The 24331-nt window shown below is 33.9% G+C and overlaps 1 protein-coding gene across 24 annotated transcripts in view; it reads left to right on the top strand.

Moving 5' to 3' along the window:
• BAZ2B (bromodomain adjacent to zinc finger domain 2B) overlaps window positions 1–24331 on the top strand; it is a 350617-nt gene that overhangs the window by 56437 nt on the left and 269849 nt on the right. For 23 of the 24 annotated variants that reach the window (XM_057505529.1, XM_057505503.1, XM_057505506.1 and 20 more), the window contains one exon: window positions 9623–9976. The gene's annotated coding sequence lies outside the window, so the exon portion shown is untranslated. Of the gene's footprint in view, window positions 1–9622; window positions 9977–10002; window positions 10772–24331 lie in introns of those variants that run through there. The other variant, XM_057505509.1, reaches the window with a different exon arrangement.

Here is a 24331-nt window from a genome sequence, read left to right on the forward strand (position 1 = left end):
TCCTGAGTTGAGGGAATGATCTAAATCCCAAGGGTTCTCTCCCTGTGGGAACGAGTTCTGTTCCTTCTGCCAAGTAGTTAGAGTGAACATCCAAAGAAATCTCCGCCAAGCCCAATTTCTCCCACAAAAGCTACATATAAAAGCTGCCACTAGAGCTCCAGCTGAAGGTCTCTTTCTCTTATACTTCAGCCACACTTCATAAATTTCTTTTTTGCCATTTTTAAAGATCCACCTTATATTACTTTGTTTCCAGTTTGTTTCCTATGATTTGTTTTGCTTCTCAGAGGATAATTTCTTTCTTTCTTTTGGATTGCCTCTCTTCAATGAAGAAAGGAAGAGAAAGAAATGTTATAAACATATGGGGGGAGAGATTATAAACAGTAACTTGAATTCATTTGGGCTAGGAATATTTTAAAATCATTGACTCTTTTAAAAAACTCTAAAGACATTTTTGTTAAACTATTCTGGTAAAATATTAAAGGTGTCCCAGAATAAGCACAAAATAATGCTTTCTAGTATTTTTGTCTCTACAGGTAGCAAAGACACTAAAGCTAAGGAAGTATTAATGTTGCACTCCTCGGAGCAAAGGCATATATAAAAACCACACAGTTGCCAAGTTTATTAAACCAACAGCAATAATAAGTATTATGTCTGGTGAGAAGTCAGGATCAACAATTGGCAAAATTTCCTTAATGTGATACTTTTGAGCACTATTAACACCAGTGGTATACAATAGGAAAGCACAGTTGCTCTAACGTGTGTGCTAATAAATACCTGACTTTACAGCTGCTTGAAACCTTCTGCACGAAGAATATGAATAAACTTTTCACCTATGTGCAGTTTATATAAGAGGGAGAAGTGCTTGGCAACCTCTTGGTTTTTTTTATTACTGAAAATCTATGCTAAAGGGTAAGAGATTTAAAAAATTTGGTTGGTGATTATTTTATGAGCCAAAAATTTTTTTGGAAAAGGTTTAATGGAATCAATATGGACAAACTACAAGGACAAGGAACATCTCTACACTAAAGAGTTGACACTTAAATATTATTTCTCACACTGCATTTTTTCCAGAGCAGTGGTCTAAACAATATGGATTCTTTATTCACTTTTTAAAGGAAGTAGCAAAAATTGTGCTTATGATTTAATTTTGGTCCTTCAGTGGAGATTTTTCAGAATGCTGTGAAAATAAATGAGTAAATATAAAACTGGTTTTCCAACTAGAAACATCTTGGCTGTCAAAAGAGAAGGTTGTCATATGAAATTTTGAAATCAAATATTTGATAAAAATATTTACCTTGACCCAAAAAAACTACTGTGGTTTCAAAGGGCTTTCCCAAATAACCTGGGTTAGTACCTTGAATAGGTTGAAACTATCTTTCAGGGCTAAATTATTATAAAGTTTAATGCCAAAAATAATATATATCATGACAAATTGTAATGCAAGACTGACTCATAAATTACGATATGCATTCTCCTTCCTTCATCTCAGAAAAAATGATGACTCCTTCAATGTGCACTCATTTTACTTTGAATACATCTATTAGAGTTTTTATCACACTGTAGCAGATATTTTGGGGTTTTAACATCACTCAACTGTGCACTCCTCAAGGTGAGTAAATCTTTCTGAGAATAAAAATGTATGTTTTTATATATGTAATTTACAAATAATAAAATACACAATACTGTATTGTAAAACCCATATAGCCAATTGATTCTCACAGAATGCTTCAGATGATTTTTACCAAACTCATGTCTATGGCCCTATTTGTAACCAACCTATAGTACAATTTTTTGAAGAATGTGGTTCGAACCAAATGCTTGTTGATATTTTTAAATAACGAGTTAAGAGGAAAATGAAACATGTAACTTTTTAATCTGTGATGTGAGTGACTTCTTGGTAACTTGTTAATAGTTTAAAAATATTAGAAGATTAGTATTTCCCTATTTTTTGTGCTATTTCAATGTAACACTTTAATTTGAATTAACATTATTTCCATTGCTTTCTTAGGTATAGACTTAGCAACAAAACATTAAGTTATGCCCAGATTTGTTGTATGTTGCTGGTTTCCGTGGTGTAAACATTCCCCCCATGGTCAATTTCAGGCCATCAGTGTGACATCACTAAACACAGGGTTTGGAAGAAATGGGAAGTAGCACACCACCGTATAGGGTTTTGTTTTGTGTTTTTAATAATACTACAATGGACATAAATAACCTCAAATGCATAGATGATAGTCAAGCATCATGAAATAAAAGTGATGACTTTGGAGTATTTGGTTTTAATATAATTAAAGTTTGAAAATATTTGTTTTTGGTAATGACTATTTAACAACCAGCTTGCAAAATTCCTGACAATTTAACTTTTGATTGTCATGAGGTAGTATGAGCTGGTTTCCGCTCATCGTTGCCCCTGGAGTGGTGCTGTTCATCATCTACACAGCCTTAAGTCACTGATTTGGGTGAGCAACAGTCTGTTAAGTGAATTAATTCAATTAACTGAGTTATATTCATCATTATGCCCTTGTTTTCATGGAGAATTGCTGTGGGAAAGAATATACAAATGTCATCTGTATATCTGTTTTAAAATTACTTCAAAAAGTTGTGTTTAGTATGTTACTCCAATTTTTTTGTGTCTTAATGAATCAGTAAGTTTCTTATTTAAGATAAGGAAAATGATATCAAACTCCCTCTTTGTTTTGTCTGCATTGAAACTCACATATAAATTGTACGCTCGATCACAATAACTGTTAGTATAGGCCAATAACATTTTAAAACTTTTTTTAAGTGAAATCTTACATTGAAATCTTAAGGAATGCATATGCTACAGGTGGGTGCTTTGCGTGTCTCCTTAGAACTGCCTTTACTACACATACCCTCAGTATGAACTCACCTGCAGTGGTCTGTAACCAAAGGCCCTGCAGGAAGGATATTTACCCCCAAAATATATTCAGGGACCGGAGAAATGTACACAGTATCCTCCTTTGGGGGTAAATGCCCTATCCCCAATGGGATTCGGGTTTCCTTCACTCTAAATGCCTTAACCCCATAGCCATCTTTTCAGAGGCCAATGGTATTGAGAAACCATAATCTGGGTACACACTTGGTGCTTGTTGATACTGCCGTGGTTCCTATTTTTAGACATTTATGTGGGTAGAACTAAGAAATATGTATTTTAAAATATAAAATATGTAATGAATTCATTCTTATACATCCATTTCAAATTCAGGATCAGTTTTTATGAAGCTCATTGATTTAATGTATGTTTCTTTTTTGTCCCACACCAAAAATTAACTTATAAAAACACCAACTTAATTATCCATTTGCTCTTTCTCAGACTGTGCATGCAATAAAATTACAGTAACACTACCAGCTAACAAAAGTATGGCTAATGATAACAATTTAAATTCCTCTTGTTACTATCTTAAAGTTCTTTTTCTTAACTTTTATCCTATGAGGATATCCTGATAAATTACTGTGGGTTTTTTTTTAATTATTGTGTTTAAAGTTGCTTGGAATATCCTTCTCTGTATGGTTATTCCACCAACTCCATATACAATTAAGTCCAGTAATTTAATTTAATTTTCATTTTGATGCTTTTTAAAGTTGTTTTATAGTTATGTAAATTATTTTACATAGTTCCAAAATTATATTTACAAAAAAAAAGTTTTATGAGAAATCTTCCTGCTATTCTATCTTTACTACCCTGTCCCCTTGCTTCTTATAGGTAACCATGCTTTTTATGGTTTTTGATTTTTACTTCCATTTAGAAAATAAGGTAAATATATAGATGAATGGTAGCATACCTGATATTTTTCTCCACCTTGGCTGTGAAATACTGCATACTATGTAATTCATTATTTTAAAAAAATTGCATAGTACTCCACTGTGTGTGTGTGCCATGTTTAACTCAAACATTTCCCTGTGATTAGGTTATTTCTAGGATTTTGCTATAACAAATAATGCTTCAATGAATAACTCTGTCTATCTATTTTATATTTTTGTTAGTGTTGGTCAGGTTCTTGGAAGTTGGATTTGCTAGTCAAAAAATAAATGCATATGTAACTTTTCTAGGTACTATCAAATTCTGTCTTCTGGTTTTTCCATTTTTCACTCCAGGAAGCAATATTTGAGAGTGGTCCTTTTTCTCTGTACCTCACTAACAGGATATGTTGTGAAACTTTGATTTTTGCCAGTTCATTGGGTGAAAAATATCTCAATGATTCTTAATTTGCATTTCTCTTTTGAGCAAGTTTTGGGAATGTTTCAATTGAAGGAGCATTTGCATTTCTTTTTCTGTAAAAAGTTCATATCATTTTTCTATCAGGGCGTTTGTCTTTTATTCATTTTTAGATAATTTTTATATATAGTTATTAAATTATTTCATGTTACAATATTTTTTCACAGCTTCTCATTTGTCTTTATATTTTCCTTGCAGCTTTTTTCTTTTTTGTCACAGAAAAGCTTTTATGTATTGAGATATACCATTATTTCACATTACTGCATCGAGTTTTAACCATTGCTAAGAATGTTTTCCCTGCTCTACAATTATAAAGGACTTAACCCATATATTCTCTTGCTATTTATGTAGTGACAGTTTTCATAAATATGTGATCTTTTTGAAAATTATCCTCAGATCCAAATTCATCTTTTTCCTTATGACTCCTGAATTATACCAATATCACTTACTAAAAATCCATCTCTTCCTCACTGCTTTGAGATACAGCTTCTATGGTAAATTTCCATAAGCACTAGGTCACTTTCTAAATTTTCTGTTAAATTCTGTAGGTCTTTCATGTACCAATGCCAACTGTTCAATTATAAAGGCCTTATAGCATATTTTAATACCTGATATGATACCCCATACACTCCCAATCCTCTAATTTTTCAGGGTGTTCTGGGCTTTCCTTTTTTTATTCCAAGTAAATTTTGGAATAATCAACTTGTGCTATAACCATGTTCCTAATCAAGAGTGTTTATCAGAAGCATCATCAGTGTCTAAAAAAAAAGAAAAATATTTGGTCCTCACCCCAGACCTAATGAATCTCTGGATATTGTGCCTGGGTATGTACATTTTAATAAAGCTCTCCAGTTGATTCTGATAATCCCATTAAAAAAAAAAAGACCTATAATGCATGAATTTAAATTCTAATTTCAGATTATCTTATGATTTGTTTTCCCTTATGTATTCTGGATCTTCCTTAACGACTCCTGCATTTGCCTAGTTTTATAAGCCAGAAGCCTCTCTAGTTTTCCTTCAGTCCCTTCTCTTCCATAACTTCCTGTTTTCAGTTGGTCACCAAATCCACATTTTACCTCAGAAATATTTGGCTTTAAACCTCCAATACCATTGTCTTTTACCATATTTCTTACGGACTGTTAAGTACTCTCTTCATACTGTTATCTGCACAGCCTACACAGTTATTGTTCCCTAAAGGTCAATCAACGTTACTTCTTTGCTGACCTTTGTTGGCTCTCAGGGTAAATTCAACCTTACCGTGGATTAGTCTTTCCACTCTCAGGTCCCAGTCTTCTTTTCCTCCTCCATCCCTTTTCTGCACCTCATATTGAATATTCCTGTTTCACTGAGTTTTTCACCAGTGAACAGAAACCAGACCTATGTTCTTTGTATTTAAACTTACGGTTTCTTTCATGTAGAATCTGCACCCTCTTCCCCTTTATCTTAAGCTCTCAGTCTTTGAAATGCAGTTCAAATGGTATCTCTTTGAAATGCTTTTTTTAGACTCCAAGTGAGAATTAGTTGCCTATCCTCTTTTTTTCTTGCAAAACTTTATTTGTATCTCTATAAAAATGTGATTTATGTGAGTGTCTAATCTCCCAGGAATTTCACACTTTCAGTATCAACCAGAATGTGAGCTTTTCATGTTTTCCAGCCTCTAGCAGAGTGCATAACATACAGCAAGCACCCAAATGTTTGTTCAATGAATGAAAACAAATAAAGCTTCATTAGTCTGTATCTATTGAAACAGAAACAAGACATGACAGGGGCCAGCCTGTTCTACTATTGAGATCTCTCATTTGTTCGGCTTTCTGTAGTCAGCCTTCTTAGACTCTATTCTCTCTCTGTACTGGCAATTCTTTGCTGTCTGAAGATCCATGTACAATACATACAGTAGTAAATTAGGTATCTATCCATCTTTATCTCTATATCTGTCTATTTAAAAAGATCTGTCTTGGTCCTAAATATAGATGGCTGCTTCTTTTTAGAAGAGTGCTGTTTAGTCTACAGTCAATTTAAGTCTAGTTTAGTCTATAGTGGTGGCTTAATTCAGTCTATGGGGTAGGTATATGTCATTATAGAATTTCAGAAATAATTATCAGTAATAATGGAAAAGATCTGTTCAATCATTAAGTTCTTTTACAATTCTGTATATGGTGAGGTACTAACTTAGATGATGATCTTAGAAGACTAAGTGTTAAGGGAGCCAAATTATTTTATAACTATAGTAATTATTTTCTGTATTTGCTCTCAAGTATATTACTATGTTGTAATCTCTAAACAATAAAAAATGGTAACAAAAAAAGGGAAGGAGTCATATTAAAGAATTTAAGCACAGTTTCTTAGTAAGAAGGTATCAAATATGGCATAATCCAGTTTTAAATTTGTACTGTACCATTATATTTAAAAATCATTTTTAAAAGTATAAATTGGACAATATAATTCAATTACCAATAACACTAAATCACTTTGAAGATATATTTTAATACAAAATTAAAACTTTTAATTTTATTGAAATATATAAATCCATCTTACGAATTTTAGATATCAATCTGATTTGTCATTTGCCAATGATTTTGTTAATTATTGATTTTTATATAACTGCATTCATTTTTGAGAATGTTGTAAAAGTATTTTTCAAACTATATAAAGAGCTCTTGGTGATTTTTAAATATTTGAAAGACACAAAAACCAAGTTCTTTGTTAACATTTTTATCCTTTATTCTGACTTTTAGATGATAAGTTTTATTTAGTTATAAACTATTTCATCATTCAGCCGAGGAAACAACAACTTTGTGCTATATGTGGAATCAACTAGAAATTATACACACTCTTAAGAAAATTTTTTGGAACTATGGTTCTAAAATCACCCAGGGGAATGATAGGAATTTTTAATATGAGTTTTAATCACTTTATTTCAATATAAGCTAATCACTTTTATTGCATATGTACCTTTTTTTTTCTGTTGATTAGGTATATATGCAAAATCTAAATTAATAAATGAATTTATTATAAAAAATATTTTCCACACAGGTTTCTTCTCTAAAAACCAGGCATATCCTTATAAAAACCTATTTGGAAAACCAATGTGCCATCTTCAAACCCAATATTATTTCAAAATATTATTGGAGCCAAAAAGTGAACCATGCTTTGCAGTATATTGTTTAAAGTATTTGAGCAAAAGAAATATTGTTACTTATCCAAGTTAATCAGGAGTACCATTTAAACTTTATTTCAAGAGAAATGTTTTAAACAATTCCTAAGAAAACAAGACAACCTGAATCTAGCCCCCTTTTTCCCTCCTTTCAAAATTGTTTTCAACTGTAATGCTAGTGATAAGGCAATGTCAGAAATGGATTGATGAAATATTAATATTTAATTGACATATAGAAATATCAGTGAATTGCCTTGTTTACTTACATGTTTTAAAATACTGTTTGAGTCATGACTAATATTATGTAAAAATGCATGAACTTTTTGCATGTTGCTTTAGATGGAATGTCAGCATTCACACATATTTTAATCTATGGTTTTTTTCCAGAACATTAGTAAATTTTGAGGTTGTGGAACTGTTGATCCAGTCATACAGGTACAGAGCTTGGCCTCTGAGTTAATTAAATATAAGTTAATAATATATTGTAAGGAAATTACTGTTCTTATTACAGTTATTAGGTAGTTACTCAAATTATAGCTACAAAGGAATGCAGAGCATGGAAAACTCACGATGAAATTATGCATTTGAACCTTAGGCCAGCTTTTACTGTAGAGACAGTTTTCTGCTAAGAGAGAAATTGTATGTCACTGAAATTAAATGCTTTTCTGGGGATGGAAGGTTCCAGTTTTTAATGAAATTACTGAGTGTGGTATAGTGAAATGATTAAAATCTGTATTCCGGGAATGTGGCAGGGGGAAAAATCAATAAGTGCTAGCACAGCTTTGCTGCTCATTGTGAATCCTGAGAATGAAATAAACTACTACAAAAATAATAATTAAAAACATATCAGCACATTAATTTATTTAGCATCAGTCTCCTGAGACATCATCTTCACTAATTTTTAGCATACATTTTACTATATAATGAGCAGCCTTCTTTTCAGATATCCCTATTAGACAGGCAGTATTTCTGCCCTTCCCCCAGTGCTCCTGCATTGCAATCATTGTACTTGCACTTATTATGTTACAAATGACCGAGGTAAGGCTGACATTCTCAGTGCATGCAAAAAGACCGAGTCTGCCAAGCTTTTTTTTTCGTAATGAAGCAGCTTTGTGAAATCTCCCCATGTGTTAATACTAATGAAGATCCTCCAGCACAATTAAAATCACAGCCAGTGGCTGAAGGGGAAATATAAAACAATAACATCTTTTAAGATACATTTATCCACATATGTACATACAAAATATACACATATGGTCAAATTATTCTTCTATAGCTTGCATTTAACTTGCTCTTCATCTTGAAAATTAAATGATGCAATTTTAATTTAAGAACTCTTAATGTGTCCTGGGGAAAAAAACACTATACCTCAATGAAAAAAAAAATGTCTTCTTGGGTAATAAAGTGTTACTAAGATTAAAGCTTTTTAAAAAATCGTTTTTAGGAAGCTATAGGATGGGATGTGGGAGGAGGGAATAAATACTTCTCCACTTTTAGTTTAACTTTATTGGGTTCACTCAGGATGCTGGAATTGGGAAAAAATGGAAAGGTAAAAAAGAAAGAAGAGATTCTGGGGGTAGACAAATAGCATACCTCGTGTGTAGTTCAAAGATGGGGCAATGGGCTACCAGTCTTAATTTTTTAAGAAGTGTTCAATTCTTACAATTAGAATTATAATTCTTCCCCCGCCCCCCTTATTTTGACCTCTCAGGCATTGAGGGAAAAAACTACTATTGTAGTAACTTTTTACAGTTTTAACTTAAAATTTTAAAGTTATTTACTATGTTAACGTGCTTTATTTAAATTATTAACTCAGTGCCTAAACATTTCAGCCTGTAGCGTTTTATCCTGCTTTTTATTTTGAGTTTCAAACATTCACGAATTCTTGGCGTATTAATTTAGTTAGGTTGTGGACTTCAACCGAATTCTGAGTTTACGGACAAAAAAGTATAGGTGGAAACAGTTAATCTGTGCTCCCTATTCAGCAGTTTACGTTTGTTAAAAATTAGGTTTTCAATCCTATTTTCTGTCCTCTTTACTTTTAAAAGAAAACTTAAATGTTTCTTAACTTTTTCATGGGACAAGAAGCAGTGCAAACTCAAAGCTGCAGTATTTGGGGGAGGAAGAAGCAACCCCCTCCCTCCTCTGGCTCCTTTAGGAGCTGATAGGTCATTTATTATTGGAACTGAAATGGTATAAACAATTCTCTCTCTTTTTTCCCTTGTTAACAGCAACTTTCATTGTTAGACAGAGGAGAGAGAGAGAAGCCTTGTTGGTTGACGTCACTTGGTTCATGAAGCCTTCGCCTAGAAGTGAAGCTGCTGAACAAACCTTGAGAAGAATCATCTCCTGCTTCAATCTGCTGCTGGATAGGAACTAATCAGAGAGGCGGAAGACGGAGAAGGAGGGAGGCACGGGCTTTCCCGATCACAAATCTCACCTCCACTCCAACTCTCTTTACACTTTTTTTTTGCAAAAATATTAGTAAGGAGGTAGTGGGTTTTCCAAAAACAAAAATCGTAACCTTCAACCATCTGGGGAAGGCAAAAACCCCATCCACCGCAACTCTCAGTTGGAAAGTAAAGGTGAGTTAAAAATCCTCGGGTGTGAGGGGTGCGGGTAAAGATAAAAATTCCAAAATGTTACAAAGCCGGCTGAAACAGAAAAGGAGAAACTACGCTCCTGCGAGCGGGGAACACTCCGGAGTTGCTGATCTCGAGGCGCCCGCCCGGCCGCCCTGCTCGCCCGGCCGCGGCTGTTTACCCTCGCCGGCCGGTGCGTCCCTTTGTTGTGCGGGCTGGAAGGCGGGTGGTGCTCGGGGTCCCGAGTGGAGTCTGGGGGAGGAGGGCCGGTCCCGGGTGGGAGGGGGCTGCGGGCTCGGGAGAACGGAAACTTTATTTCCGGCTGCCGGTGCGGGACTTCGGTCCAGCAGGGCCCGGCCGTGCCTCCCCGGCGCGGGCAGGCGCCGCGGCCGCCTGGCCGCCTTTGTGCCGGCCGCCGGGCTCCGCGTCTCCTCCCTCCCTCGGGCTCCCGGCGCTCCGGTCGCCGCCAACTGTTTTGCTTCTTAAAAAACAACCTCTGGCACTGCTGCGATCGCTGTTCCTACCCGGGGCTTGCGCGGCTCCCCAACTCCCCGCCGGGGCAGTTTCACGATGCCCCCCCGCCCCCCCGTCCGCCTACCGCTGCCCTTTCCTGCCTCCGCCCCCTCTTCCCTCCGGGGCTGATCAGCTGCGCCCGCCGCCCCCACCCCCGAACTCGGGCCTCCGGGGCTCTCTGCCGCGGGGTCTTGGAGCTCCGGAGTTTACAGAAAATAAGCTGGGGGGCGGGGTGGTAGCTGGGGCCCGGTGGGACTCGAAAAACACGTCCTGCTCCCCGGGAAGGTCTGTGTCTGTGCACACGCAGGCTTAGAGGCGCACAGCTCTCCTGCCATTACGTCTGTCTGCGAGCAGTTCCTCCCCGGAGCAACCGCCGGCTCCCAACTCTTCCTCGCGCTTTTCATCTTCTTGTCGCTCCCATCCCCCCTTTTCCCTTTCGCGGCTCCCCTCCCTTTAAAATAGTTCTGTGCACCCCCGAGCTGGGACTAGGGGAAGGAAGGAAGTGTTTGGAGAGTCAGAGCTGGTCCTTGCTGTTCGGGAGGTTTTCTCCTCTTTTCTCTCTCTCTATATTTATCTTTTGTGTGTCGCTTCCTTATAAAGAGAGAAGCAGCTGCAGCCCTTGGCCGAGTTGTTGAAATTTATCCCTTTGTGTATATTACAATATCCTCCATTTTTTTTCCCCTGCCCGCTAAACAACAAGCGTTTCGCCATCTTGGGCATTTTTTATTCCCAAGTCTTTATTTTTTTATTTTTTGAGGAAGGGAAAGAACCCTTACAAAGGCAGAAAGTGTGTCTCGTTAAGACTCAAAGTTTAAGGAACGTTCAGGGGGCCCAGTGACGTCATGTAAACTTTATGAATAAATTTTTCCAAGGGTAAATTTTTCGCTTGATTTTTTTTCTCGTTTTAAAGGATCGTGTAACTGCTGGTGAACGATTAGTTGTGCTGCTTATTTTTGTGTTTTGCTCTAAAAATGAACCCTTAGCGTCTACACAATTTATGTTTTGGTAACAGGTGGAAAATTATGTATAAAAAATGGTATAAACTTTTATAAGTGTGTCATTTGGTATTAACTTAGTTCTTGTCTGCGTGTTCTTTATTTAAATGTTGCAAATGTTGTTTTTGAAAAGCATATTCCCTCTCGTTTACTCTACTCTATGCTGTGGATTTTTCTTTAATCAGCTTGGCTAGTATTTTACCTGTCCTTATTTTACATAACCCAGATTTCCTTTTGTAACTAAATGTTCTATTTTTCTTAATATTTCTCTACATTTTGAAAAAGATAAAGATACTGAAAATACCTGGAGATACTGTATACTTTTAAATTTTACGAGCAGGTATTAAGTAAACAAAAATGTAGTTTTTAAAAGGCAGAATTGATTTTAAAATATATTTTATATAACCTCAAGTTGTAAGCTTTTTGTCAGCCATTAGGAAAATATAATAAAAATCAGTGTTTTAATTTGCTTGTCTAAAATAGTTTTTCACCTCCAGAAGTTCGGTTGATCACATGACCAAACTTAATGATACACTGACTGGTATATAAATAAGAGGCACTGTAAATTGAATGGGAAACTGGAATTCTGTCTCCTATAGTCATTTTCATTCAGCATATTTACTTCTCTTCTAACAAGGACATGAAACTGTCTGTATTTAATTTGCATTCTCTTTGTTTTCTGGGTTGGTGCAAAACATTGACTACAATTAACTAAAAAAAAAGCTAATAGAAACAGTTTTGAATACATTGAAAAGGTTTGTCTAACACATAAAAACTTAAGTTGTACGTGGTATGTTTTTATCTCTGTAGCAGTCTTTGGTGTTATCTGCTATGCTCTTTATCTAGGAATTTGCTTTATGTAAAATGCTATATAGAAAGCTTGACTGAATTGAATGTCTGCCATTTATGTGCATTATAGGTAGGTGAAAAATGTTTAAATAGTTAAAAGCACATAGAACAGATGGTTCTAAATTATACATGCAACAAAGGACTAGAAGATTTGGCAGATTATAAATGGCAAGCAACAGAGGATAAGCAGTTTAAGAAAATGGTAGCTAAGTACATTTGATGTCTCACACCTATTGTAAACACTACGTATCGTCACTGTGCTGCATAATCAATAATTTGGACAATAGTGAGGTACTTGTAAGTTTCAGATAGAAAAGAGGTTAAGATTTTACAAATATTTGAAATGAATAGTGAAATGTAAAATTATTTTAAACCTGTGATGACAAATAAGTTTTTTTTTTTAGGAAATCAAACTGCTTTAAAGACAAGTTATTTCTGAGAACTTAATATTGCTGTATTAATACAAGATTTGGAGAGAAGCAGGAGTAGGTACATATTTTTAAATGAATAGTTTTTTTACTCTTCTCACATGTTAAACTAGTGCTGAACTGTGGCAGCATTTACTCTTTCAAACACTACCAAAAGCATTTTTAGACTCTTCAGTCTTAGAAATCTATTTATGGGATACTGCTGGCATAATTTACTAAATAGTTATTAAGTGAAGGAAGGATATATTTTAGTATTAATTTTTGAGTTTTGTATATTTAATGATTTACTTGGTGAATATACTCAATTTTAAAAATACAAAGATTTTTATGTAGTTTTTGCCTTTCTAGAAGAATCTGAGTATATTTAGCATTTTCAGAAGATTTAGAATAACTTAAAGTATTCAACTTGGCAGGAATTTGTTTTTATTCTTATAAGCCATTTATTTAAAATGCATATAAGACTGTAACGGAAATCTTGGAATTTTAATACTGTTGCCCTTTCTCCCATTTCTTTGTTTGCATGTTTATTATAGAACTGCAGTGTAAAGGAGCAGATGTTTTCCCAAACATCCTGATGTGTTGCTTTTTCTTATGGGAGTGCATAACTGTTCCTTCTGATGCATCAACTTGACAGCTGGTTGATTTCATGGAGCTGCTAAGAAGCCATTAGTGGTGTCATTGAATTGAAACAGAACAGTCACTCCCAGCTTGAACTGCAATTGTTAATGTCTTTGTTGCTACTTTTGTGTTACTATACAAGATGTAGGATATCACAGTTGCATGAAGTTCATGTGTTCTGTCTTACCTCCTTGAATTAGTGAAAGTGTTAGAACTTGATTACTGTTAACGTTTAAAGATTTCTCAAAGAGGTTTTAAGTTGTAGTTTCTGAGTTTTTGACCTAGTCCTAGCTAGAACAACCAAAAGAAGTGATTTAGCACAAAATATTATAGTAATTTTGACCCCTAGCTGAAATTATGTCCTCAAGGTTTAATAATTTTTAATATACCTGTTATCCTGAGGGATTAATTAAACTATGTAGTTAGGTATTTTAAGAGGTTTTTGGTTATATGAAATTAAATATTTCATACCATGAACTTTTAAAAATATTGTGCTTTGTTTAATAAATGTTGACTCACTTGATTAATCACTTTTTTGAACTTTAGTTGCAGAAGATAATCAGAAGAGAAAATAGTGAGGAGCTGGGCAATTTTGGGTTTAATTTTCTTAATAAGGAGGTGAAGATACTAAGTAGTCAACTGGTATTCATTTAATTACTTGAAAAATTGAAAGTACAGGTTTATTAGTAACTTTTATTGTTAATTTCAACTATCAAACTGTAGTACTAAAATGGTGTCAAATCATCCTATTGGTGCCTATTTTCTACTTTTTCTAATTATTTGCTTTTTTTTTTTTTTTTTGATGGTAAAGGAAGTAGGAAGGAGGAAAGAGAAAGAAGAGTGATAATTCCTAAAGACAAAAACACATTTTTAAAAAATGTGTGTAAAAAAATCTTTAGGATGATAAGTTTAAGTGTATAATGTAGCTTACCACTATGTTTGAGATCTTTTCTAGTTCTAATACTTACTGATTTTTAATTCTTAAATCATTAAGCATTTAAACAATTTTTCAGAGCATAAAATTTTTAACTATTGTTTTGAATACTGTGTGCAAGTCATCATACACTTTGAGATGTAAATTATTTAATAGTCCTCTTATGAGTTTTAAAAATGAATAGACTTTTTAAAAAAATGAATAGGCTTTTATAGATATGAAGTGAAATACATTTTTTAATCCCACATAGTTAAAAATAACATGTTTTCAATTAAAAAAAGTTTGCGTTTAAAAATATACTTAAAATGTGAAATTGATTATTATAATAATAATTCGCTGAGTTAAATCCCACTAAAAGGACTTCCTATACATACAAACAGATTTTTAAACATTTAAAACACACTGCTTGAGTGCTTTACAGAATTATAATTTCCTGAAATCCTGTGTATAGAGATGCTTTCCTTTTAAATAGATCATACATTACTAAGACTAAAGCTAAAATTTATATTCAAGTAATGTGCTTTTTCAACCCTTTCTATATCATAGTTATACAATTCCTTAAAAAGAAAATCATTCTATTACCATAGTCTGCTTCAATTTTTAATACATTTACTCATAACATAGTTGTCAAAGCACATATCCATATAAACTAATCTATGGTAAATTGAGTTGTATGTTAAATGCAAACTTTTTTTTTAAACAAGCAATTTTAATATTTAGTTCATTTTTAGAGATAACATAGCCTTAGTTGTAGCAGAAGTAAGCATGCATCCCATAATTTAAGTAGGAATTTTTCTGCATTGGGTTTCTTAAAGGAGGACAATTCTAAACAAAAGAGCCATAAAAAGTTTAAACTTTCATAAAGTTTTCTGTTGACCATATTAACTTTGAATTATGGGCAATAAATATAATTAATTTACATTACTTATAAAATACCAGCAACATCTTTGGTGAAAGAAAAATAAGATGAATTTACATGACTTTTAAATCTGTTTTGAACACGATTATGTGTTTATGATGTGGTATATCATAAACTCTGAGATATAAATTATTTAATTGTCCTCAAAAGTTAAACATTGAGTTTTTAAAATGAAAAGGCTTTTACAAGGATATGAAGTGAAAATATATTTTTTATCCCATATAGTTAAAAATAACATGTTCTCAGTTTTTTTATAAAATAAAATTAAATGCTTGTAAAAAACTTATGATTTATAAAATTTGGCTTTTACTTTGGTTTTTGAATGACTTTAATTCAAATAAAAATTGTTAGCGATAATAATTAAGATTATATATAGACAACACTTACTAATTTTGTGTGTGCATATCTGTGCTTGTGTGTATAAGGAAAAAGGAGCATTTGGTTCAAAGGTAATTATTGCATTTTACTGAAGCTATGTGTACACATAATTGTGTGTTTTTCCTCTGTTTTCTCCTTTCACACTTTCCACAAGCATGCACTCATTAATCAAAGATGGTGCACTCCTGCTGAGGGCAGAGAGGTTCATCAAATTGGCAGTCAGTTTGGTGTAAAGAACGGTGTAGTGAAGCTCTTAACTCGCTGGGACATAAATAAATCTAAGGTCTTTGTATGCAAACCCTGGAGGTTAATACTGTATAATTCAATGTCCTGTCTTTGTTTTTATGATTGATGTTTTTAAATGTTTTAAGCTTGATGCAAGTCTTCTAGTAGGTCAGGTCTGACACTGATTGGCTGAAGTCAGAAAGCATTAGGTTGTCAGAAGGACTTTGAGTATGCTGCAGAGATTTTGATTTTTTTTCCTACGAGATCATTGTCATATTGCCTGAGCTGTTATAGGAATGTACCAATGATTGACATCCCCTGCTGTGATAATGGACCCAGTGCATGAAATGCCAATAGTTTGGTCCTATTTGTTCGGAAGCTTACTGCTATTTGTATCCTTAACAGAGCTAACATGTAGAACAAGCAAAACTACTGGGATTTCTCTGTAGAAATAGTGCTGGGATTTGGCTTTAACATGAATTGGTTGCATATTCATAATTTAAGAACAGCTGGTTACAGCAAGCACATAGTCATTTGCAAGCTATTATAAACCATTCCACTCACACATGGAGCCTGTGCTTGGTGGATTTTTTTTTTTTTATTATTGATCTACCTGCATTTAAAATCTGGTCACTGCTGCTACAGAAGCTCTTCATTTTAGCTGTGTTTGCAACATAGAATAGCTTCAATTTTAAATATTCAATTTAAACTAAATGCTGAATACAATGAAGAAGCTTTGAAGGAACCAAAGTGTAAAAGGTCAATAATGTATTACCCATCATATATCTCATCTTGGCCCAAATAGCAAACCTAGGTTAGACAACCATTATAATTTTTGGAAAATATGTTTTATGATTTTGTTCATAGATAAATAAGTAAATTTTCCTTAATTTGAAAATATTGTTAATTTTATTTTGCTAGATAAGCATAGTTTTAAGAAACAATAGATTGTGATTAGCCAGTAATATAATTTCACCTAATATGTAGAAATGTGAAAGTACTTTTTTTAGCTTATGAGCAGTGTAAAGCAAACTAGAAAGTAAAATCAACAAGACATTATAATTGGATTAGAATTACGCTAATCCTAAAGCTACTCTAATTTTTTAGAAGGAGTCTGATGAGGAGTCTCTTCTGCTTTTTGGGGCACTTGTGGAATACTCAGAACTACTATTTCTTATAGTATCTAAATGACACGTGTAAGGTAGTCCAGTTAAAGTTTCTTGTGTGCTGTGCTGTCTGCTAGTGAATGAAAGGAGAGGACAAACCCTCCATATCCTAAGCTTTCAGTGAGAAGAGAGGGAAGGGAAAATGTTACATGTGATTTCAGATATCCTTGTAGAGATCACAGGGAGCTCTGCCTTGATTTGTGTGAGTTGAAATAAGTGGATACCTGAATGATTTACAATGATGGTGATTATCCCGAGCTTTCCCCACAGCAGTGTTAGGTTCTTGTATGTGTGCTTGTGTTTGCCCCCCACTAGATGATGAAGTAGCTTTCAGCACTTCAAGGTTGAATACCAGTCCTGAGAGTACATTTTACTCTTTCTTGGCTTCACAAATGGCTGGATATGTTGGTAATATAACAGAATATATGGCCAAATTTAATCTAGCTGATAGTAGGCTGTACTTTTCTCTAAATAATACATTCAAAGGTTATTAAAGGACGATGTGTTCCACTTTAGTTTTGAGTTGCATAGAATAATGACTATATATACAGTTAATTGGCCATTATTTGAGGTTACATTAGTCATTTTGTGAATTATTCTGTGTTCCTTTTTCTTTCCCTTTTGACTACTGTCCTTTCAGTTATTTTCCTGCTTTCAGGATCTCATCACAGAATAAGCTGAGGAAATAAAATGCAAATAAGTCTAGTTTCCCTTCCCTCCCATCCCCCCCGGCCCCACTTCTTGGTAGATCAGATGGAGAGAGGCCTTTAGATTTTCACCAAAATGAAGTTTTGGAGTTTTATTTGTCTTTCCTGATTCTCATTACAACAGGTAATTGTATATAGATAAAAAGAAAGGCAAGGTAAATGCGCTCAGTTTTTAAATCAGTAATGCAACTAATTAGTAACCCCCTAAAATAGTAGAAAATTTAGCCATTACTTCAAAAGTGAATTGACTGAAAATTGACAACCACAGGCGAGTCACAGGTATTTGATAAAAACTTTTATTGTTTTAATACTAAGAATAGGGGAAAAGGGGGCAGCCACCTTGATTCATCAGGTTGATACTGAATGCTGTCTTCAGGATTCTTTGCTGTGGACAAGAGTTTGTGAAAGCTCAGAATAAGGGAAAGACTTCTGCTTGGAATCATTAGAAAAGCCTCTTTGGTTTAGGTCGTGGTGAATTAAACCAAGAAGAATGAGTAAACTGACTATTCAGAGATCAAGAAGTAATGATCCAAAGAAAGAGAGATATGAGTCCATTAAAGAACAAATAAATAAAATCTAGGTCTGTTGGGTACCTGGAGTGGTTTTGCACCCTTTTTAAATTTTTTATTAAGGTGTCATTGATATACAATCTTATGAAGGTTTCACAATGAGCAACACTGTGGTTACAACATTCCCCCCTATTACAAATCCCACCCCACACCCCATTATAGTCCCTGTCCATCAGCATAGTAAGATGCTACAGAGTCACTACTTCTCTTCTTTCTTTGTACCCTTTTTGAGGTCACCCAACCCTCACCTCTTCTCCCAGAAGGAAAAGAATATGTTTACGGGTTTCTTCTTTTCCTCCATTGCTTTCAAAATTGTCTGCTTGGCTTTCTCTGGAAAAGGTGGGTTAATCAGTTTCAAATCATCCCATTTCAATGATAGGTTTGTTAGTGGAGACCAGGTTAACACGACAAAACTGCCCTTTTTGGTAATGTGTTTCATGTGAGATTAAGCAGAACCACACCCCCTTCTTCATTCTTTCCCTGTGCTTTTATAAATGTTTTTTCTTGAAACCTAATGCATAGTTATAACTGCTAAGAACAAGTTGCAGAGAGGACATCACTTTATTTATTTCCCTTTTCTCAATTTGGTAGTGACAACTACCTTTCCAAAGGGATTTGATGACCCAGACGCAGAAAATGCTTTTACACCTTTCAGTTCCTTTGCTGAATGAAGACTGACAGACTGGCCAGACTGCCAATAATAGTGATATCCAAAAGGACAAAGTGCAACGAAGTTCATAGCCCCTACTTTTAATTACATCAGTACTGAATTTCACTAATAATAGCCCACTAAAAATGATAGGAAAAAGATTTTTAAAAATTCGAGCACAAGGTCTTAATTTTAAGTGTTTAGACTTTTCCTAACTTCATTATTCTGTGCCAAGATAATGAAATTAATTTTCCTTATTTAATATTGTGATGAACATTTATTTGTAAGAGGCATGTCTGAAGAAAACCTTAAAACATTAATCATTTCTTGTATGATAATGTTTTTTGAGATAAGCTAAAGATGCAAATGAGTGGCAATAGAAGGCTATTCAGTATTTGAGTTTAAAGAGAAGTCGTACTTAGGACCTTTTCTGGTTTCCATGATGACATGGTTGTTGAAACATACTTCTGGACTTCCTTGGGTAAAGGATTATTGTTAACATAAACCATTATGGTGACGTAAGCAGCAAAGGCCATCTTGAACATCTGAGAAGATTAAAGAGCAGCCTGTAAGCCACAGGATGGCGTGTTTCTTTTCTGGGTTGTTAGTGTACCATACTTGAAGAAATAGCGTCTGTAAGGCAATAGTAACAGGTTGTGGATCAAATCTTTAAAAGAGGATTTACTGAACTGGGAAAAAAGTGGAGACAGTTTTAAAAAAGACATTTAAATTGGGTTGAGAGGAAGACTCATTGTTATATATTGAGTCCTCTTGGAAAATACCAAGATTTTCTCCATTGTGGTCTAAGTGTCTTAGCATTACATTCTTGTTCATTGACATTAATATTTTCAGCAGCCTTGTTGGGAACATAACTCTTATCTATAATCATACCTTGGGGATTTGAAGTAGGAGGTTGAGGGGTTAGGGAATGCTGTGTAAACAAACAGTAAACAGTTGGTCCAGGAAGAGAACGTGTAATAACTTAGGCCAGTTAGGTAAAAGCTCTCTTTCTCCTTTCCTCTCCAGAAAGACTGTTCATAGATATACTTGCCAAAACTCATAAAAGAGAATTAGATTAAAGAATGTGTAAATGCTTTGTACTGTGTGTGAAGGGCGGGGAGGGGCAAGGCATATTGGGCGGAGGGGAGGAGGAAGGTGCCACCAAATAGACTGTGACCAGAATTTCCTAGTGTTTGCTTTTTTGGTTTTTAATGAAGTGTTCTATGACATAGTACCTTGAATTTGACCTTTTCCATTTTAATGTGAGATACTTTTTATGAAATAAATCATTTCTTGCAAATATTTTATTCTTGGTAGCATTTGATACGTTGCAGCTGAAGTCCAGAGGTGCTGACTAAATTAATTAAATGTACCTGGGTAGAAATGCATTTTTTCTGTATTTGTAATCTCAGCACTTCACAAGTGAGCTAAAAATAATCCTGTAGCTACCCATGGAAACAAATAAAAATCACTTACTAGTTTCTCATGTTTAGTACAACTGTGATATGCTAGTGGTCCTGTATTAGGCAGTAGTGATTAAATAAATTGATCATTAAATTGAGAATAAGAATCAGGTCAGCATCTATTTCTTAATAACTAGAAACAGTTGAGGGTGTCCAAAAATAAAAATGTATGGCTCATAAGGTGCTCAAGGAGTTCATAATTTACTTAGAAAGGATGTACACAGAGTGAAGCCTATTCTTTTGTGATTTTGACTCATGGAAATTCAATTATTTATATTAGGAATAAAAATGGGGAAGGAAAAACAATTTCAATAGCCATCATTCACTCAGTGGCTTCATGTGAGATACATGAGTCAGATGCTCTGTTTCTGGGTAGCTCTCACACTGTGACATCTTACACTAAGAGTGGCTCTTATGTCTTAATAAAAATGTTTTTTGTATTTCAGCTCCTAAATACAGGCCAGCTATGGCTAGATATCTTGAGCCCAACCACATAAATAACATCTGCTTTTATTATTGAGAGATACTTTGTCTCCGGTGTGGTCCATATCAAAGATAATATTTACTATATTTTAATAAAACCTACTGACTAGAACCTACACATGCTCTGCTATCCCCAAATAAAATGATTCTCTACTATATATGAAGATAGCATACTTCAGAATAGTTTATATGCTTAAGTGTTGCTATTGCTATCCTCAGAATGTTTTTAAAAATGGTTTGGAATTAAAAGGGTTTGAGGAAATGGTGAAACTTCATTTGGGCTTTGAAGGAAGTACATATTTTAGCTTAGAACAAGGGAGTAGATGGAAGGAAACCTACCTAAAATTTGTTTGAAAATCATGCGGAAAAAAGCTAGAAAAGGAAATTTAGGTTACCAAAATAGATTTTTGAACAGAGTTTGTGACATAATGAAAAAGCTGTTTTAGATGAATTTGGAAATCTTAAATGTGTAGAAGGAAGAGACTTTCAGTAAAAAGAAAGAGCCATGAATTATTGTAGAAATTCCAGGGTCAGGTGGGAGTGACTAGAACTACTAGCAATGTGAATGGGCAGAAGGATAAATATGAGGTACACAATCATCTAAAGGAATGGGGTTGAGCTAGTTTGGGGAGTAGGAGATTCTATTATCTTACATTCAAATCTATATCATATAACCATAACAATACTTTGATGTAATTGAACACTTATAACTCCTTTCCAGATGATGAAAAGTGAGAACTGGAGAGATAGGCTGTGGCTTACCACTTGCCAGTGGTTAGATATTCTTTCTGATACATCATAGTCTCATGATGATTTTAGCTTAAAACAAACTCATCTGTTTTTTAAAACCCTTCTACTTTCCTCCTGGCATATCACCTTACATGGAAGAATAATCACATCCAGTTAGCCTAATATTTTTCATTTTGTATGTACTTAGGCTCTGTATGTGTTTATACCACTGCCATCCATCAGTCTCTGAAAACCACTGGGAGATAGGCATGATGTTCTAAACATATCACACACACCATACCTGTCATGGATCCCTGAGTTAAGACTTTCAAGAATTCATAATTTTACACATAATGTTCCCTATAAGCAATTCTTTTTTCCTCTCTTTTTGCTTGGTAAAATCTGGTCCTTTCTGATAACCCTTCTGAAGAGTTTGGTGAAATCTTTCCAACCTTCTACCTCCCCTCAGTGTTACCTGATTCTTCCTTGTGCCTCAATAGAGGGCTAATGGTGGGCCATGGTTGTGCATATAAATTGATTCCTTCTTTCCTACCATTATAAATAAGGCTTCAGTGAACATTTATATGCATAATGTTTTTACTTGTTGTTTGACATCATTTTATAGAATAAATTCCCAGAAATGCAATTATTGGGTCAAGGGCTGGGAATACTTTAAGGCTCTTAATAATATATTATAACTTGACTTTTAAAAGAATTGTATGAATTTATATATTGCTAGTAATATATAACTCTACCAAATTTACCACGCCTTCATTGATTCAGTGCACTCATCACTTTAATTTTTAGTCTTTGCCAATTCCATTGCAAAATATTGTAACTTATTTAATCTACATTTCTGTAACTAATTAGTGAGCATTTTTCCAATGTCTTAACCTCTTGTATTTCTCATCTTTGACATTTGTTACTGCACTGAGATCATAGTGTATTAAAAACTAAATTCTTCTAAGTATTAATGATATGCTTTTATATTTACTGTAATTATTTTGCTTTCTATATTGTTTTTTACAGAAACATGAAATACTAACTTGTCAATTCTCTTTAATTCTTTTTTCTTCCCATTTCTAAGCTTAAAAATTCCCTCACCAGTTTTTATAGTCACTTTTTGTTTTTATTTTGTTTCTTGACATATAATTCTTCCCTATTCTTTTTCCTAGTAAAACTGTCCTTTAAAAAAAGTTTCATATTAAGGCCCAGCTTCCCATAAATATTTGTACCATATTTCCACTGTATACTCTAAAATCTCTATTATAAAGAATGTTGAACTAGATAACCAAAGATCAACTTTTTAAAGCATTGCCAGTTGTTTTGTTTCTACCTCATATAATAGAACTCTTTCTAAAAATTATGAATTTTATTAGATAATACTGAACATTTAAAAAATTCGTTGTCCTTTAATTTTACTTTTCTGTATTAATTTTGTTCTTTATTTTGTAACGTTTAAAAAATAGAGGTATAATTGACATTAGTTTCCGATTTACAATGACTTTTTTAAAACTTAAAAGTGTATTTTTCATTTAAAAAATTCTCAAAAGTTTTGAAAAATACAAAAAAGCATTAAGATAAAAATTTTAAATGTCCAAAACTCTATTACTTACATTTTCAGTTTATATTTAAGTTTATCTAATGAAATGAAAGCATTCATTAATGAAACTAGCAAGTTATTGTCATGAACTTCCCTTCCAACAAAGTAAAAATGAGGTAAGTGGGCATGGAGAGAAATGCTTTTATGATATCAAGTAAGAAAGAACCAAGAAAACCCATTTGATTAAGTGACAAGGACCTTGGTTACTTTGGCAATAATAGTTTCAGTGGAGGGTCTTGGACTAAAACTAAATAAATAGAAACATGGTGTTTAGATAGCTTTATATATATATATATATATATATACATTTTTTTTTATATATAAGAGAAAGGAAAAGAAATTGGAAGTTTCTCGGAAGGAACTGTGGGCTTGAAGATGACTTTCTTACCTATGAGAATAAACATACAGGGGCATGGGATGTGATTCAGAAATTCTAAGTAGGAAGAGATTCCAGATCCATGTTAGGCTGACTGACATTAACTAGGAGAAGTACCTCTTTAATTCGTGGGAATGAGAAAATATGGCTGTGCATAGTGATGAGATAGAGCTTTGGTGGAAAGAAATTTCAGAGACTTCAGGTTGTAAATATCAGAAATTGCTCTTCGCAATTTTTCTAATAAAACGGAGTTTTAATTTCCAACCTTTTTTCTATGTAAATATGTGTATTTACGTAGAATATAAATGTAAGTTTAAATAAATATGAATATTTACATACATATGTATTATGAGGTAGTAATTTATAGTTTTGCATTCTGTTTTTTTCACTTTGTTCCTTTTTGGATTTTATCATGAGCACTTTTTCATGTCATTAAATATTTTCAAAACAACATCGTAATTTATTCAATTACTTGTTTAAATTGTTTTTAGTTAACATATACAATGAAATAATATAACGTCAAACATCCCTAGCCCCTTGTGCATATTCTAATTTATTTCCATAGAATGCATTCCTGGAAATTAATTGCTGGATCAAAACATATGAATAGTTTACAGAGATACAGTGGTGTTCTGGTAAATATTAAAATGGCTCATGTGTCTGGCAGAGGGAGCCCTGATTTGTGTTGTGTGTTCTTTTCCTTGGTGTAAATACTCCCAATGTGGCTTATTTTAACCGAGTAACCCCACTGAAC

Source organism: Manis pentadactyla, chromosome 8 (genome assembly GCF_030020395.1).
Source record: "Manis pentadactyla isolate mManPen7 chromosome 8, mManPen7.hap1, whole genome shotgun sequence".
In the NCBI taxonomy this organism is placed as follows: Eukaryota; Metazoa; Chordata; class Mammalia; order Pholidota; family Manidae; genus Manis; species Manis pentadactyla.